At 38.5% G+C, this 16,818-nt stretch overlaps 1 protein-coding gene across 2 annotated transcripts in view; it reads left to right on the top strand.

The window, feature by feature from the left end:
* The window catches only part of tcf3b (transcription factor 3b), a 43,597-nt gene that overhangs the window by 2,655 nt on the left and 24,124 nt on the right, over positions 1 to 16,818 (top strand). For both annotated transcript variants that reach the window (XM_077535406.1, XM_077535401.1), the window contains exon 2: positions 3,409 to 3,509. The gene's annotated coding sequence lies outside the window, so the exon portion shown is untranslated. The remainder of the gene's footprint in view (positions 1 to 3,408; positions 3,510 to 16,818) is intronic.

Below are 16,818 nucleotides of genomic sequence, written 5' to 3'. Positions count from 1 at the left end.
TATGGCGACAGACGCCGGGGGGGTTGGCCCGGGGGCGACGGTTTTATTGCTTTGCAATTGAGCTTTCACAGCTGATTGGTATTTGAGTTTTCCCATCTCTTTATGTTGGGGAGTTCTGCTCTCAGGTGGGCTGCTGTTGCCCATAGTTCTTACGACATGGTGGGCCATCATCAGGTTCTACAAAAGGTGTCCAGCTCCCGGGTCTTGATGTTGTGGGGTGGACCAGAGAGGAGCTGTTAGCAAGTCTTTCAGTTCTTCGACACCACAGTTCTTGAAAGTGTTATCATTCCCTAACGAAGGGTCCTCAGTGACGACGGGCTGCCCAAGTTGTTAGAAAAAGGAGGGCCAACCTCCAGCTTAACGAACATGTCGACCGTTTGTACCTCCTGGCTAGCTTATAAATGTTGGAGGAAGAGCCATTCCGGGTTTCGGGGGGGAGGGGGTGGGTCATAATTTGTTGGCCAAAACGTCCAGAAAATAATGCAGAATGTTGCGGGTCTCCTTTTGCCTCTTTTGCAAGTACTTCTCAGGTGGAAACGAACACTGCTATGCATTAGCTTTCCTTGTTGCGCGCGTCATCACATGCTCTATTTGTCGCCTCGCTACTTAGCAGACGCAAGGAAAAGGAGAGCTGGGCTCATGGTGACGTCGTGTGATATTGATTTCATACCTTGTGGGGGGGAGCCATCTCATCAGTCTCAGTTTTGAAGAGAAGCACCAAGTAGTGGAGCTCTGCCACTTTAAAGCAAACATTCCATAACTTCATACTGTGATTCCCCTTTTCATATTCCGCACAGCTTAGCTTTGTTTTTTTGTCTTCCTCTCAGTTTCTGCGATTGTATCAACGTTAGCACTTTGCGATAAAAGGCCATCCTTCCATTTTGTGTTTTGATGATGTCCTCGTGATGCTATTTCAATTCCCCTCGTGAGAAAACACACTTGAATTGTACTGTGGAAGATGGACGCCATATTGGATGCTCTTCGCTTTCTTGCTTGCTTGCTTTCCCATCAAGGAGAAACGTGATTGGTTCTCTTTTTGGGAGACTCTTTCCGAGCTGTGCTGAATGTCACGTGTAGTACGGGGGTGGGCAACCTCCGGCCTGCCAGAGCATTTGATGCAGCCTCAGTCTTTAGGAAAAAGTTGCCCACCCTTGGTGAATAGTACAAGGCTGGATCGGGTATCCATCCTGAGCACTTTTTTTTTTTTTTTTTTTTTTTCCTCCAAATCAGCACAATGTTATTGCAGTCCAGTGGGAAGAAAGGTATTGATCAGAACACATCCTGGGAGATTAATATAGATACATAGTAGCCTACTATTTATTTTGAGCATCGTTAGTGAGGTTTCTGAAGTGGCCAATTAAGTGTCACGTTTCCCAACACTCAAAATGGGATATTAAATTGTAAACACAAGAGTCATGTCAGGCACCAAAATACATGACCACGCAATGTGGGGTGGGGGGGGGGGGGGTAATGTAGATGATAAATATTTTAAAAATTAGTTGAATATTTCTGGTAACGGCATGTAGTTTGTTTGCTCGAAATGACTCTTGTTTCTTTAGTTCGCTCCACTTGTTTATGAAGCTGCAAGCAGGTGAATCGTTTTGGGGAGAATTTGCACTTTCTGGTGATGAATATAAAATGTATATGAGACCACTACATTCACGCAGTCGAAAATCATGTAATTCCATGTTGTCTTTTGTTTTTTGTTTTTTTCTTTTTTAAATATATCCAAAAAATGTCTGGCATCTGGTTGTCTGGTTTAAAGAATATACAAATCTTTCTATTAAAAGGAAAAACAATGGTTGCAAAAGGTGACGTACATGTTTTGTTTGCTTTATTTGACAGAACTAATCTAATGTTTTATGGAGAGCCAAGATGCACATACTTCACATTTAGAAAAGTTTCAAGGGCACACCAATAAGCAAAAATGTAGGGGTGTTAAAAAAAAATCGATTCGCCGATATATCGCGATACTACATCGCGCGATTCTCGAATCGATTTAAAAAAAAATCGATTTTTTATTTTTTTTATTTTTTTTTTATTTTTTTAAGAGCTCAGAATTGTTCATTTGGTAGTCTTACCGATTCAACGTCTTATCATCATTGCCTTTTTTTTGTGTGTGTGTGTGAATCGATTTTTAAACTTCCATTTTTAATGGAAAAATATTCAACAAAACGTCTGACTTCGGGTTAGGATTCAAACCTTGAGCATGGAAGAATGTTATATGAACGGAACATTAAGCCTTAATATTTTATTTTAATGCTGTTCAAACATGAAACAGATTACAACCTCTATAAGACTGAAATTTCAGATAAATAAATAATACATTTTCATATAAATCTTACACTCTACAAGCTTACTGATTAGTATTTTCTAAATTTGAATGAAAAAAATCGCAACAATCGACTTATAAATTGGTATCGGGATTAATCGGTATTGAATCAAATCGTGACCTGTGAATCGTGATACGAATCGAATCGTCAGGTACTAGGCAATTCACACCCCTAATAGACAGTGACTGAAGGTTTACACAGCCCTGTTAAAATACTGTGTAAAAAAAAAAATATATACTGAGATAAATCATTTCAAAACATTCCACCATTATGGGACCTGCAATATGGACCACTTATAATAATACAATAATATACTAGGTTGCACAAGTTTAAACACCCTCACCTCTTGCTATGTTCAAGGAAAAAATTAACAATCCAACTATGCACACGGACCACTGAACCCTAACTAAACCCAAATAAAGTTCAGATGTTCTAGGAGGCTTTCCCAGTCACCTTACAGTACAAGCATGTCTGCCAATATCTTCTACCGCATCAGGAATCTGATTGTTCAAATGAATCAGTCAGCAACAGGGTACAAAAGAATTTCCAAAGGCTCAATGGAACAGAATAGAGACAAATAAATGGTGGATTTAAAAAAAAAAAAAAAAAAAAAAGATCATTTCAAACCTGGCATTTAAACAATCTCATCCATCTCGTACTCACAAATTTACTTCCTGGACATCAGTGCTTGTTTAGTTGAACAGAGTGCTGGTATAATTGAAGAAAGACACAATCAACCTAAATCATTTTTTAACCAATTTAAGTGAAATTGGATGATTTCCACTGGCATATCTGGTGATCTCTCAGTGCATAGTGCTTGTCACTCACTGATCTGCTTAGGTCCAGTGCAACCGCAAATATCCTTTCCTACTTCAAAATTTTCTAGATGTGTTTTCAACCTCTTGGTAAGATTTAACAAATATATCGAATTGATATTATATAATATATATATATTTATATATATATATATGTTTATGTTTATATATAATATGTTTATATTCTACTGAGCAGTCACACAAATTTCCTATTGTGGTCATGTTGTTGTCCATATACTTTTCCTCTTTGCGATTACCAGAACACTCTGTAGGTGGCGTCACAATCAAGAAGCAAGAAGCCCCCAGCGATGATCTGGAATTCAAGATTGAAGTTACCTTCAATGAGAATGACTAAAATCGGGTAAGTTTATTTTCAAAGAACAATAAGTACGTGCGTATGACAGTGCGGTTGTACAAGCACAATAATAAACAAATGTTAAATCTGCACCTCACTGATTGTGTAAATCAAACTGATATTCAAAAACAATCATTCCTAATCAAAAACTGATATTTTTCTTTCAGCCCATTTTATTTTGCTTGTACTTTATGCTACATGTGTTAATGTTAAATGTTCATATACCGTGATGATTATATATTAAAAAAATATATATCAAATTTAATAGCAAAGCACAGTGCAGTGTGATATCAGTGTCACCGTTCACATATTTTTAATTTCAGTAAAGTAGCAACATTTATCATACTTTGGTTCAGTCCTTATTTTAGTCAATTTGTAGTTAGTATAATTTTACTTCATTGACGTTGTTTTTAGTCAATTTAATCTTTATTATAGCTAGCAATTTATATTGATATTTTTGTCATTTTTTTTCTTACAGTGAAAACATTTTGCTTGTATTTTGTTATTTTGACTCAATAATTTTATGTATTTTATCTTAGTCTTATTTATTTTTCCTAATTTTATTTTAGTCAAGCCTCTTCGTTTCTTACAGAAAGCTAGGATCTTTTTTTTTTTTTTTTACTTTTTCTATGCCGAATAATAGCAGTCTTAAATCGTTTTAAAGTCAATTTATTTTATTTTATTTTGTTTATTTATGTATTTATTTATTTATTTAATTATTATTATTATTTTTTTATTAAAGTCAATCCAAAAATTATCCCTACTGATTGGAGCGTGACGTGTCTTTTGCACAGTGCTGAGTGTAACCGGCAGGTGGCAGTGTTGTTCGTCTTTAGATCCTTAGTGGGCGGCGCAGTCCCAATGTTATGACGCTCCTCACTGCCTCTTGCGCCTTGAACAAACGTGTACCATCAATACAACACTTAATATAAATGTGAAACAAATTGGCATCGTGGTGGGCCTAGTGGTTCATACGTCTGACTCACGGTTACGAGATTCTGGGTTCAAATCTGTTCTTGAGCCTTCCTTAAAAGTTTTTTGGGGGGTGGGTATGTTTGGTCATTGACTGTGTAGTAATGGGCCACCCTGCAGGAGCGTAGCTGTGAAGCGGGCGGGCCTTGTTGTCACCCCGACTTCCTGTTTGTCTCGCTTCATCTCCCTCGGGCCATCCTGCCAGGTGACATAGGTCACGGAGCAGCTCATTAACCCCCACCCTGACAGCCCACACGTTTTACACACACAAACGCGCACACACACTTTATAATGCTTCACTAATAGCAGCAGTTAAAGGTGACTTAAGATCAACTCTGTGCTTTTTCTGCCATGTTAGATGAGGCACCATTTTGTACTTAACATGTGCAGCGATACCTCAACTTGCTCGACTTGCTAGTTTCTAGAGACTGGACTGTGAGATTTTCGTCATACAAGCTGCCAACTGCTTGCTTCACAGTCTTTATTGCCACTCCCAGTAAGTTTGCTGTTAACTAAAATTGATTTAATTAAACATTGTGTATTGAAACAAACCACATGACTTAAGTCCATTAGCTTAATGCTAATACACAATGCAAAAGGCAATCCTGTGGTAGTTAAAAACTTTCCAACCAGTCGTTCTCAAACTTTTTAATTTGAATAAACCTTGATGTCATTTCCATTCAATTTCACTTGGGAAACAAGATTTTGTAAGTAAGTCAAGGCACCAGTGCATATAATATCAATGGCAGCAGGTTTCAAGCTCATTATTGTACTCCAAGCTTGGGTCAAAAAGTGGCACCTTTAGTGACAAGCCGTCACACCCCAAAAGGTACAATAAAGTACTTGATTGGCTGTTTTGTTTGGTTTTTTAAACTCCCCAAGCACAAGAACAGTAGGAGGTATTGTTTTGACAGCTGTTTGTTTGTTAGCTGGATTACGAGAAAATGACACTGTTATACAAAAACAAAACAACTTCTTACATTTTCTAATAAGGAGTTTATTTTGGTAGAATTGCATCTCTTTTGTGTAATATTTGTTTTATTCTAGTTCTAATAAGATTTCCTGTAAAAAAATTTTGTGTACTGGTTTGAAATTTTATTCTTGCTTTTTAAGTCTCAAGATTATTTATATAATATATATATATATATATATAAAATAAAAAAAAATGCTATGCTACCTTGTTATAAAAGTTCATTTTTTTATTTTTTTAGGGGCAAAAATACAACTTCATTCTCGTAACGTTACAATTTTATTATAAATTTCTGGAATTATTCTTGCTATATCACTCTTTCAAAATTAAGCGCCATTTTTTAAGCGTAAAAATTTACAACTTGAAAAACTTTATTGACGTAACTTTTCAAGTAGCTATATTGTTATTGTCGTAATAGTAAAATTTCATATTGAAATTGTTGCAAAGTGCAAAAATATAACGTTATTCTTGTAACTTTGTCTTTATTCTTGCTATATAACTACTTTTATTATTTTAAACATTTTTCCTCATAATATTACAACTTGATTTTAAACACATTACAACTAAAAAAAAAAAAAAAAAAAAAACTATCGATGTAATTTCGTAATTTTCCCACCCTATTCTCATATCTTTACGTCTTGTTCTTGCTAAAATGTTAATTTTTCTTAATACATTACACATATATCGGTCCTTTACTTTTTTCAGTTATAATCTTCTAACTTTATTTCCCAACATTATTCTTATAGGTAGACTTTTTACTTAAAAATTATTTATTTTCAGTCTTTCGTCAATCCACCTTAGGCAGGAAGTGACAACACTGCGCCCGCACACACATAGAGTAACTACTTTATTGAATGTGGCTTGAACCTGTTGTCCAGATGTGTGGTCGGCTCCAGCTCGTTAATTGTTACGTTTGTGAGCTACCTTTTAAAACGACGCGTGTCCAACGTTCCCTCCAAACATATCGGATCAAGCGGACCACCACCGTGCAGTGTGGTGAAGGGGCCTTCTTCTTCTTTTTTTGTCTTGCTCGCACATCGGAGTGCATCATGTCACTTGCTATGCAGGCAGAGCAGCATCATTAAGCCAAATGAGCCTCTCACTGCCCCCATAGTGAACACTCGCAGGCAATAACGTAGAAAGACACTTGCACGCGCACAGTAGCCTCATTTTCACCGCCGTGCACCTTTCTCGGGGGGATATAAAGAATCCCCTCTGCTTGTGCGTCCCCCCTCCAAACTAGCACTTTCTCTCGGGCTCTTGTTTTGTTCACATCAGGTGCTTAAATGGCTCAATATGACAATAATTAGGCGAGCGAGAAAGACATGTGTTCTTTCTTATGTTGATAAGGGACATTGAACTTTAACCCCCCCTCCAAACGTGCCCCCACTACCTCCACCGCACGTTCCATACGCCTCAAGCCAACCCCGTCCTCGTCTTGTCCAGCTTCCATCAGGAAGAGCCGTGTGTGTGTGAGGAGGGAGTTTGGGATGGGGGGGTTGGTGGGCCGAGTCCAGGCTTGCAGCCTCGCCTCCGGCCAATCTCCTCCTCCTCCTCCTCTTCCTCCTCCTCTTCATCCCCAGAGAACAAGAGCACCGAGGTGCCTTTAAACCACTGCGGCAAAAAATGGAGAGAAAAAAAAAAAGCCTGCAGTCATTAATATGCAAAAATGCAAATGAGAAGGTAATTAAGAGCCGGCGCTCTCTGGAGGCTCTTTGATTGCTAATGAATTCTAATCTGCAAAGAAAGAAGGGGGGAGGGGGGAAAAGGAGGAAAATCACCAGAAGAAGACGAAACGGTGAAAACAACAACAAAAAAGGAGGATCCTCATCCTAAAATTATTATTTTTTTAAGATAAAAACATGGGTCATTAGGTACAAAATACAACATGATCATGCAACTGGCTGTCAATCAATTGTGAAGCTGTACCTAATAGCTACAGCGGCTTTCTTTTTTTTTTACTACTATTTTTTAATGATGAATTGAGGCTGCACTTCCATAAATCCACGACAAATCGAAATTGGACAAACCGATGAGGGCTAGAACAGTAATAGTCAAGTGGTACTAGGCTACAAAAAAAAAAAGTCTACACACCCCTGTTCAAATACCAAGTTCTTGTGATGTTCAAAAATAAAAAAAAATGATTGTAATCCGAAATAAATGTATAATTGTCTCACGTTACATATACACAACAAATTGATGATTAACTACTATTAAAACCAGAAGCCAGCCAGTTGTTTGTTCAAATATTATTACATTTAGTTTAAAAGGGGATTGTTAAAAAAAACCAACAACAATAATTTTGGTATATGCAAATCTTGCAGTTAGGATGCTAACTCCCATTTCTCAATATTTATAGAACACTTTAAATACAACCACCATGCAATTTTCTTAATATGAAACCCAGGGGCGGCAGATCCAATGTATACAGCAGAGGCCCCGGAATTGAACCCTGTGGAACACCATACGTTCCGTTATACATGTGAATTCATATTGCACATATTCGTCCATTTTTATTTCATTGTAGTTTTCATCTTCACTCAATATATCCATCCATCCATCAATTTTCTTGACTGCTTATCCCTCCCAAGGGTTGCAGGGGGTGCTGGCGCCTATCTCAGCTGGCTCTGGGCAGTAGGCGGGGGACACCCTGGACTGGTTGCCAGCCAATTGCAGGGCATCACTCAATATAATTTGTAAAATTCCGAAAACAATGTTTCAAAAATATTTGAAAAAACTAACATAATCCATAGGAGAAAAAAACAAAACAAGTATCATATCCTCATTGTGTAAGTAAAGGCAAAGTGGTTCACCACTTGAGTGGGAGCCGTAATAACACAACCCACTTCCACACGTACGCACACAACACTGCTGTTATTGTTGTTGTTGCGCTGCTCCCACGACACCAACAATCTCTGCTTGCTGTCCCTCCCCCACCGGGCCTCGCATCTCTCCATCTATCTGTCTCACTGCGCACACGCACACACGCAGCACCCAAGCACCCTCTACTCCCAGGCAGCCCTGACATGACATGCCCACTTCAATTGATTAAGAGTCAATTGTGCTTCTGATCTGATTGTTATCGTGCACACAAGAGCACAGCACCATTTCCAGACGCTTGCAGTTCGCCCCATTTTACATCAGGAAAGATTCTTATTGATTATTATTATTATTAATTTGAAAAAAAAAATGCTGTTTGGATCAATTGATTGTTGGAATCTTCTCGTTGCTGATAAGCTTTCAAAATACTCAGAATACTTTTTACAACATCAAAAGAAAATCAAAAGTGGACGTTGAAGGGTTTAGGAGACATTTGGAAAACAGGAAGAGAGTGCATAATCTCTCAACTGATCGCAACCTTTATTGATTATGTTAATTGTGTTGACAACAATGGACTCCTCTTACACTGAGGCCCCTTGACTGCTTTCTACAAGTCAATATTGATATAGCTGGTTATAGACTACATCTGCTTTTTCAACAGTTTTGTTCATATATGCATACACATTATTTAGGGATTATTTATTTATTAATAGGATGACATATTGTACGGGTACTATAAACAGGTAATTGGTTAATAGAGCTGGAGCATGATTTTGTTTCAAGAAGTGCAGTAATAAGTAGCAAAAGTACATGTTTGCGGGGAATACTTGCTAAACTTTATTTGCCCTGGGAGAGTATTGGTAAATACTGATATCTTTCATGAAAATGTCGTGGGTTCATTTCGAACCCTGTTCCCCCCATACCCAGCCATTGCAAGTTCTGAGCTTGACTAAAATTTGGGTATAGGTTATTTAGGTGTTGGTTATGTCAGGAAGGGTATTTTTAACTTATTACCAGAATCTTGTTTTTTTTGTTTGTTTGTTTTCAGAAAAAAAAGCTATTAGTGGATTATTATTATCATCATTTATTTTTAACAGTATACGTGCTTCCATACTTCTAACATATATACATACAGTTTGTTTTTTGTTTTGTTTTTTTAAGCAACTTTTTTTTTCTGGTGGAAACGAACTTCTGGCAGTTTGAACATAAAATAAGAAAAATAAAAACAAACAAACAAACATCCATTTCTTGACCGCTTATTCCTCACAAGGGTCGCGGGGGCTGCTGGCGCCTATCTCAGCTGGCTCTGGGCAGTAGGCAGGGGACACCCTGGACTGGTTGCCAACCAATCGCAGGGCACACAGAGACGAACAACAAACAAACAAAAAAACATAATTTTTAATTGGCCTACAAGTGGTTTATTTTTGGAGGGGGGGGGACAATTTTTTTAATTTCTTTTATTGTTTTGTCACTGATGGAAACTCCAGGTAGTTGTTTTTTGTTGTTGTTGTTGTTGTTGTTTTTTTGTTTTGCAGCCAGAAGTCCCCCTCCCCCTCCAAAAACAAAAACAAAAACCATAATTTTTAATGGTCTACAAGTTTGTTTGTTTGTTTTTGTTTTTTTTTTTGGGGGGGGGGGGGTTATTCTCTTTTTTTTTTTTTTTTTTTGGTTGTTTTGTCACTGACGGAAACTCCTGGTAGTTATTTGTTTTTTTGTTTTTTTGTTTTTTTTAACAGCCAGAAGTCTCCCCCCCCCCCCCCCCCCCACACACACACACAAAAAAAAGAAAGAAAAAAAAAAGAGAAAAAACATAGGGCTTCCATACTTCTGACCGTCATATTTAAATAATAAATAAATAAATAAATAAATAAACTATCCACTGGTCAAAATAGTACAGGTAAAAAAATAAAAAATAAAAATAATAATAATCCACTTTCAGAAATTGACTTCTCGCAATGAATGAATGAAAATAAATTCCACTGACGGAAATTGGATTCTGACAGGGGGAAAAAAAGAAAGATGGTAATGGGCTTCCATATTAAACTGTGTATAAAGGCTTACAATAATATTAAAATTACTGTGTTCGATACCACAATACCGGTATGAGTACTCAACTCCTGTATTAACCGATACCAATATCACTAGGACTTTTGATACATACAATTCCATAAAAAAAAAATTAAAAAAAAAAAACACTGACAGATCATTTTAAACCTACTGTGTATATATCCCGAAATATATTTTTTTCATTAAAATTGCATGAATTTAATAGCAATTTTCTTCTCTCCAAGATGGCATGACGCCAGCGGTCAAAGTGGAGGTGTTCGTGGGTATCCCGTAAAACGAGCAGAGAGGCCAGAAGGCAGGCAGGCGGAGGCTGTTGTCAAATGAGAGCAGACAGAAGCCACAAGGATTGTTGATGCACTTTTTCCTCTGCTAAATAGATTGTTGATTTGCTTTGTCTTTGCCAGTGTGCGCCGCGTCCCGTGTGGAAGTGCAGCGTTTGCGCGCGGATTAATGTCAGGGACAATCCCTCAAACTCATTTTCTTTCTCACTGCGCGGCTCAGTGGGAATTACACTGCATGGATAAGGCCGGGAAGAGAACGGCGCGTTTACCCCGCCCCGTTTGCCATGGCGGCCCGACTTTGTTTTGAATACTTGAATGGGAGGAGATACGGCGTCCTCGCCTGTTCCACAAACAAGCAAAATGTTTTGCTTCCAGGGGATAGCATAACCCTGTGGGAGAGTCCGTGGACCGCCCCGCACCTTGTTTGTTGTTAAACACGTTGGGAGATTTGTCCGAAAAACACTTCTAGGCCATAAATATGACAAAAAAAATAAATAAAAAATCCATTGAATTACGCTAGCCACAATTCATGCTTTCTTGCATGGATATGAAAAGTCATAAAAAGCCTACCTGAACATCCGAACTTCAGTAGGTGTGCAACCAATTTATCTCAGTTTTACTTCCTCTTATTTTATTTTTTAATGAGTATAGCTTATAGGTCACATTAATATCACAAAAACCTGGCATGTGAATAGGGGTGTGGAGACTTTTGATGGCCACTGTATCCTCACGCCGCTGCACAAACTACTTCATTGCACGCCATTTATACCCTGAAAATATCGTATGTCGTAAATCGGCATGAACCGAGGACCCCTTGTGGTACACAACATTTTTTTATGATTTTGTTGTGGAATTGTAACCAGTAGAAAACTGACATAATGGGGTTAGTTATTTTTAGTAATAAGAGTACAAAAAGTGACCGCAATTAGTAGAAAACTGACTATATTGTATCCATATCCTTTATTTAGGACGATTTTGTAAGAAAAGTGCCTTTAATTAGTAGAAAATTGACACATTTTGGTGAAAATTTGGCTAGTGTTTTGTGGGAGACAAAAACACTGTTGTTCTTTAATTGCGTGAAAAGTTCACAGTAATTATAATGAACTGACATTTTTGGGGGCTACTTGAAAATGTTTATTCAGGAGAATGCATGTCAGTAACCAACTGGCATAATTCAGTGTTTTTGTTTTTTTTAAGTATTGTGTGAATACACAAGTGCACATAATTAGTAGAAAAGTAACATCATTTTAGATTTGTTTATTCAAAAGAAATTTGTGTGAAGAAAAAAAAAGTCCCTTTACAAAGTGCTATTGCCACCTACTGGCCTGGCATGCACATTGCAGCATTTTCAATCAATTTTATAGGTCAGAGTGACCCTTGACGCCTTGTCACTTTACACTTCAACGGGGAAAAAACACACAACAAAAAGTATAACAGTTATTGCTAGTCTGTTGTTGAAACACCCTGAGTTGGGCTGTTTTGTTGCTGTGAAGGGGGGGGGGGGGGGGGGGCTGTGTTGGGGTGGGGGAGGCTTGGTTTATCATGAGCACAACAGATAGATCCCCACCACCACCACCAGTCCCCTCCCCTTCAACACAGATAGACTTGGAGCGCGGGCATTGAGCCAACACTATCAATCCATCCGCTGCTCTACCTCCAGTCTCCAACTCCTACTGGGCGATGGCTTCCACTGGAGGGGTCATAAATCACACCTCTGTAGCTTGTAAATATATACACGTGTAATGGCACACTAGCAAAAAAAATTGAAAAAAGTGTATATTGTGGAGTGACACTCCAAACTCCTGGCCTACTTTTTTTTCTTCTTCTTCTCCTTCTTCTTTCCGCTAGTCTGATCACAAACCTGCACACCTCTTGCCCTTCCCCCACCTGAGGCCTTAAAGCCTCTACTATTACACGCCGCGAGGGGCTCCAAGTGGAACGAGGCGAGCGACTCGCCTTTTTGTGGGCCGCTGCCTCCGTGCCGTGTTTATCCTTGTGTGAGATGAGAGCCGGCGATGTGGCTTGGCCGCGTCAAACGTGTGGAACATGAAGGCAGGTAGCTAGCGCCAAACACAGCCGACAGGAAACAATAACAAGCTTTGTGGCGATGCAGAAAGAGAACAAGCAGTGGAATTAACAACTGGCATGTTTTGCGTACGAAAAAAAGTGTGTATTTGGTAGGATTGATGCACATAATTAGTTGGAGATTGTTAACGTTTGAACCCGATTTTGAGCCTTGTGAGTTCCGGCAGATTTGCTAGCACCATTGTTTTGTCAAACTATGACAAAGGTCTTATCCCATGTTTTTTTTTTTTTTTTTTTTTTTTTAGTCCTGTCAACAAACCAATTGTTTGGGCCATGTGCATGTCAATCAAACATCTGTCATAGCAATTTAACCAATTAAAAAGGTATTTAACAGGTAAATCGCTAGCAGGCCTGTTTTCGTAATACAACTAGAACTACTTCCTGCTTCTGTGTCTCAAAATCATGGGGAATGTAGTCCTACTAGCCTAATGCTGTGGTTGCCACTCAGATCCAATTTAAGATGACATTTTCTGGCGGCATATTTCCATTGTTACAATATGGGACCAGCGTGAGGTAAACAGTTAGCTTCCAATTGCTGCTGCGACCAAGCAAAAAAGTTTTTGTCAATGGATTGGGTTATTTACAGCTGTTGAACTGTCAACCACAGCTAGCTTTAGCATTAGCTAAATCAATGACACAACCAGATTGACTAGAGATTAAATTTGTTATAAACAGTGGTGAAAATTTATTGTATATCTGATTTTCAGCAAAATTGTAGTGTCCCTTTTTGTTTTATTTTGAAATTCTGGTCACCTTACTCAAGGCTCGAAACTCCAACCAAAATACTTGATTTTGAATGGAAACAAAAAAATAAAAATACACAAATAAAATGTGTTATTTTGTATACAATATACATTTACATAAAAAAAAAACTTAATTTAATAGAATTTTGTAGAAAATGTTAGCTGTAATTAATAGAAAGATTACATATTTGGGGGATCTTTGTATTTAACAAAACAATATTTTGTAAGATTTTATTTAAAAAAAAAAATCCTATTATAGAAAGATGACATTTTCCAGGCTAGAAAGTTTTATTTAGAAATTTCGGGGGTTACTTTAATTATTTTGGAGGATTTAATTTTATTATTTAGAAGGATTTTGTACAAAAAAAAGTGCACAAAATTTGAAAAAAAAAAATATTTGTACGCCACCTTTACACACTGCTGCTATCTCAGGTGGCCCTAATTGAAAATGTGTTTACATCCATAAATATTTCATTAATATGCACAAATATATGACTGGCCTGCCAAACATATGCTAATTTGCCTTGTGCATCTGTTGTTAATTACACATATATATAAAAGCACGGCGAAGAATGACAAAAGGGGTGCTCCTTATTGAGCCTTTAATCGGCCACTACGCCGCCATTGTGCTCGGGGATTAAATGACGTGCTCGTCTTTTTTTTCCTTTGCTTTGTTTCGTCTAATAACCCTGCAAAGCTTTTTTGACGTTGTCATGTGGCAGGTTAGGCTGCGGAAGATGAAACAACAGTTTGGTTTTTATAATCTGCTTATGGAGGAGGTCACTGGGCGCTTGCTCGGGCCCACGTCAGTGGGGATGTGAGTTTCGGGTGACACTTCCAATTTAAATCATTATGTAAATTGCATTCTTTCGGTAGTGCGACGGGCATCTTGGAATCCTTTTTTATTAGGATTTTATTTTTTATTTTTTGCGCTTTTTGGTGGCCCTCAACATGCTTGAAAATTCACCACTGTTTTTGTTTTGTTATATATTGGAAAAACTTTATTTAGATAGACTTTTGATTCTTTTTAATGAATTAATGTTTGATCAGTTTGAGAACTTGCCATAAAAAATGAGGCATAAGCGCCTGTTCATCGTTGCTTGCAGCTCCGATTATTGCCACATCTGATCATATGTGTGTTAAAGAAGTAGCAACCTTCATTCTCTTGTGTTCACATGTCACTTGGCTTTTATCGTCTTCACCCCATGTGTCTATTGAAGATGAGCAGCATCTTTGTTTTGTGTGTATGTGTGTTATTCATCTTCTTTGCCCCACCCCCTCCCCCTTCCTCCCTGTTCCCCATCCTGGCTGCCCTTGTTCATGCTCTCCATGTCAAACCCAGCTGTTACTACAAACTACTTGGAGGGCTTACAAGCCTCATTGCTAATACTGACAACGGGCGCTATTCTTACTCAAAAGAACCAGGCAACATCCGCTGAAAAAAGTGAGAATGGCGGCGATTCCTCTCTGTAAAAATAACAAATCCATCTTCCCTTGAGCAGACGTCACGTTCTAATGCGTAATCTTGTTGATGAATATCTTCCAAAAAAGCGCTGTTAGATAAAGTGAAGATGCCCTTTTTTTTCACATGCCTGTCTTCTTCTTTGTGTGCGTGCGGCATGTTTGTGAAGGTATTTATGACCCATATGTGCGTTTGTTCTCAGCAGTAACCCCATTACATTCCTAAGTCTGTCCACGGGGCTAATTAATGTGCTGTGCCTTCACCCAGGGGACAGTCAATGGATTATTTACCTATATGTCCTATTGACAGCAAATCTCCCCGCCCCTTAACTGTGCAAACAGACAACATGAGGCGGTTAGCACAATTTGCATATGAGCATCTACATAGGGTCATATCAATCATTGTATTCTCACGACATTGAAAAAAAGAGTTGGAGTAGGAGTTAATGAGTTTAAGTAATCAGTAGAAAATGTCTAGCAAGACTTCAACTCACATGTTGTACGCCACTCTTTAAAAACATGTGCCCCTCCCACATCACTTGGGTTAGTATAATCACCCCGCATACTTTTTGTAGTTTTGGGGGGTTAGTTGAAATGTCTTTTTTTGTGAATATTTTGTACAAAAAAAAAAACAAAATCAAATCAAAATTGGCAGCGTGCTTAAAAAAAACTGTTTATATAGTAGGATAAGATACTCTCTCTAATGAATACGATTCTGTAAGTTTTACATACTGAAAGGCGGTGATTTGAAGCACATTTTGCATCTTTCATTGTTGCATTCTCACACTCAGATGTGGTCTGAAAATTCTGTAGACTGACTTATGCTGTTGTGTTTGTCGACGGGAAAACAAAAGAGGCGGTGTCTTAACTTTTTTTTTTTTTTTGCCCTCAGGCTGCAAGCAACAGCTGTCTAACCAATAACTTTCAATAAAAGTGGGTTATTGTGTCTTTTCGTGCACAGGGAATAGCATGTTTGTGTCCCCACGCGCAGGTAAATCGTTTAGGTCGTTGTGAAAGGAGGAGGGGCAGAATTTCAAAAATGTCTTTCAGCAGGGGTGAAGCATTGCTTCTGCGTTGATTGTTGTTATAGATTGTTAAATGTTCCAAATCTTCGCCTGGTCCCTGGGATCCTCTTGGCGGCTCATCTAGGAAGCAGCCAGTAAGCATGCAGGGACGTGTTGGTTTTATGGTTTTCGGACAAGGAAATAGGCAGTGGCACTGCCATTTAAAAGCCTCGTTTAATATATACATCCATCCATCCATTTTCTTGACCGCTTATTCCTCACAAGGGTCGCGGGGGTGCTGGAGCCTATCTCAGCTGGCTTTGGGCAGTAGGCGAGGTACACCCTGGACTGGTTGCCAGCCAATCGCAGGGCATACAGTGACGGACAACCATCCACAAACACAAGCACACCTAGGGACAATTTGGAGCGCCCAATTAAACTGCCATGCATGTCTTTGGAATGTGGGAGGAGACCGGAGTGCCCGGAGAAGACCCACGCGGGCACGGGGAGAACATGCAAACTCCACCAGGAAGGCTGGAGCCTGGACTTGAACACAAGTCTTAATATATATACAGTGATGTAATAATCTCCAGTACATTGCAGTGGACGCCGCATACTCGCGGTTTGGCACCCACGAATTCACCTATTTGCGGATTGTTTTTGCTTTAATGTTTCAGAAAAAATTGGGGCAAGGGCATAACCCTCGTTTTTTGTGAAAAATGCTTGTTGGTTTATCCTTCCGGGATCCAATGTATTCTGATGATTATTATTATTATTATTATTGATAATATTTGCACAAATAGCATTTCAATTATACAGTATTTTCCATTAGTAGTCTAATTGTGGAGTAATTTCATATGCCAGAAAGTACTTAAAATATTGATATTGAAAATGTTGAATCACTAAATAAAT

The sequence above is a fragment of the Festucalex cinctus genome, chromosome 10 (genome assembly GCF_051991245.1).
Source record: "Festucalex cinctus isolate MCC-2025b chromosome 10, RoL_Fcin_1.0, whole genome shotgun sequence".
Taxonomy (NCBI): Eukaryota; Metazoa; Chordata; class Actinopteri; order Syngnathiformes; family Syngnathidae; genus Festucalex; species Festucalex cinctus.
The sequence above is the reverse complement of the archived record's forward strand: the minus strand, read 5'-3'. Positions and strand labels throughout refer to the sequence as shown.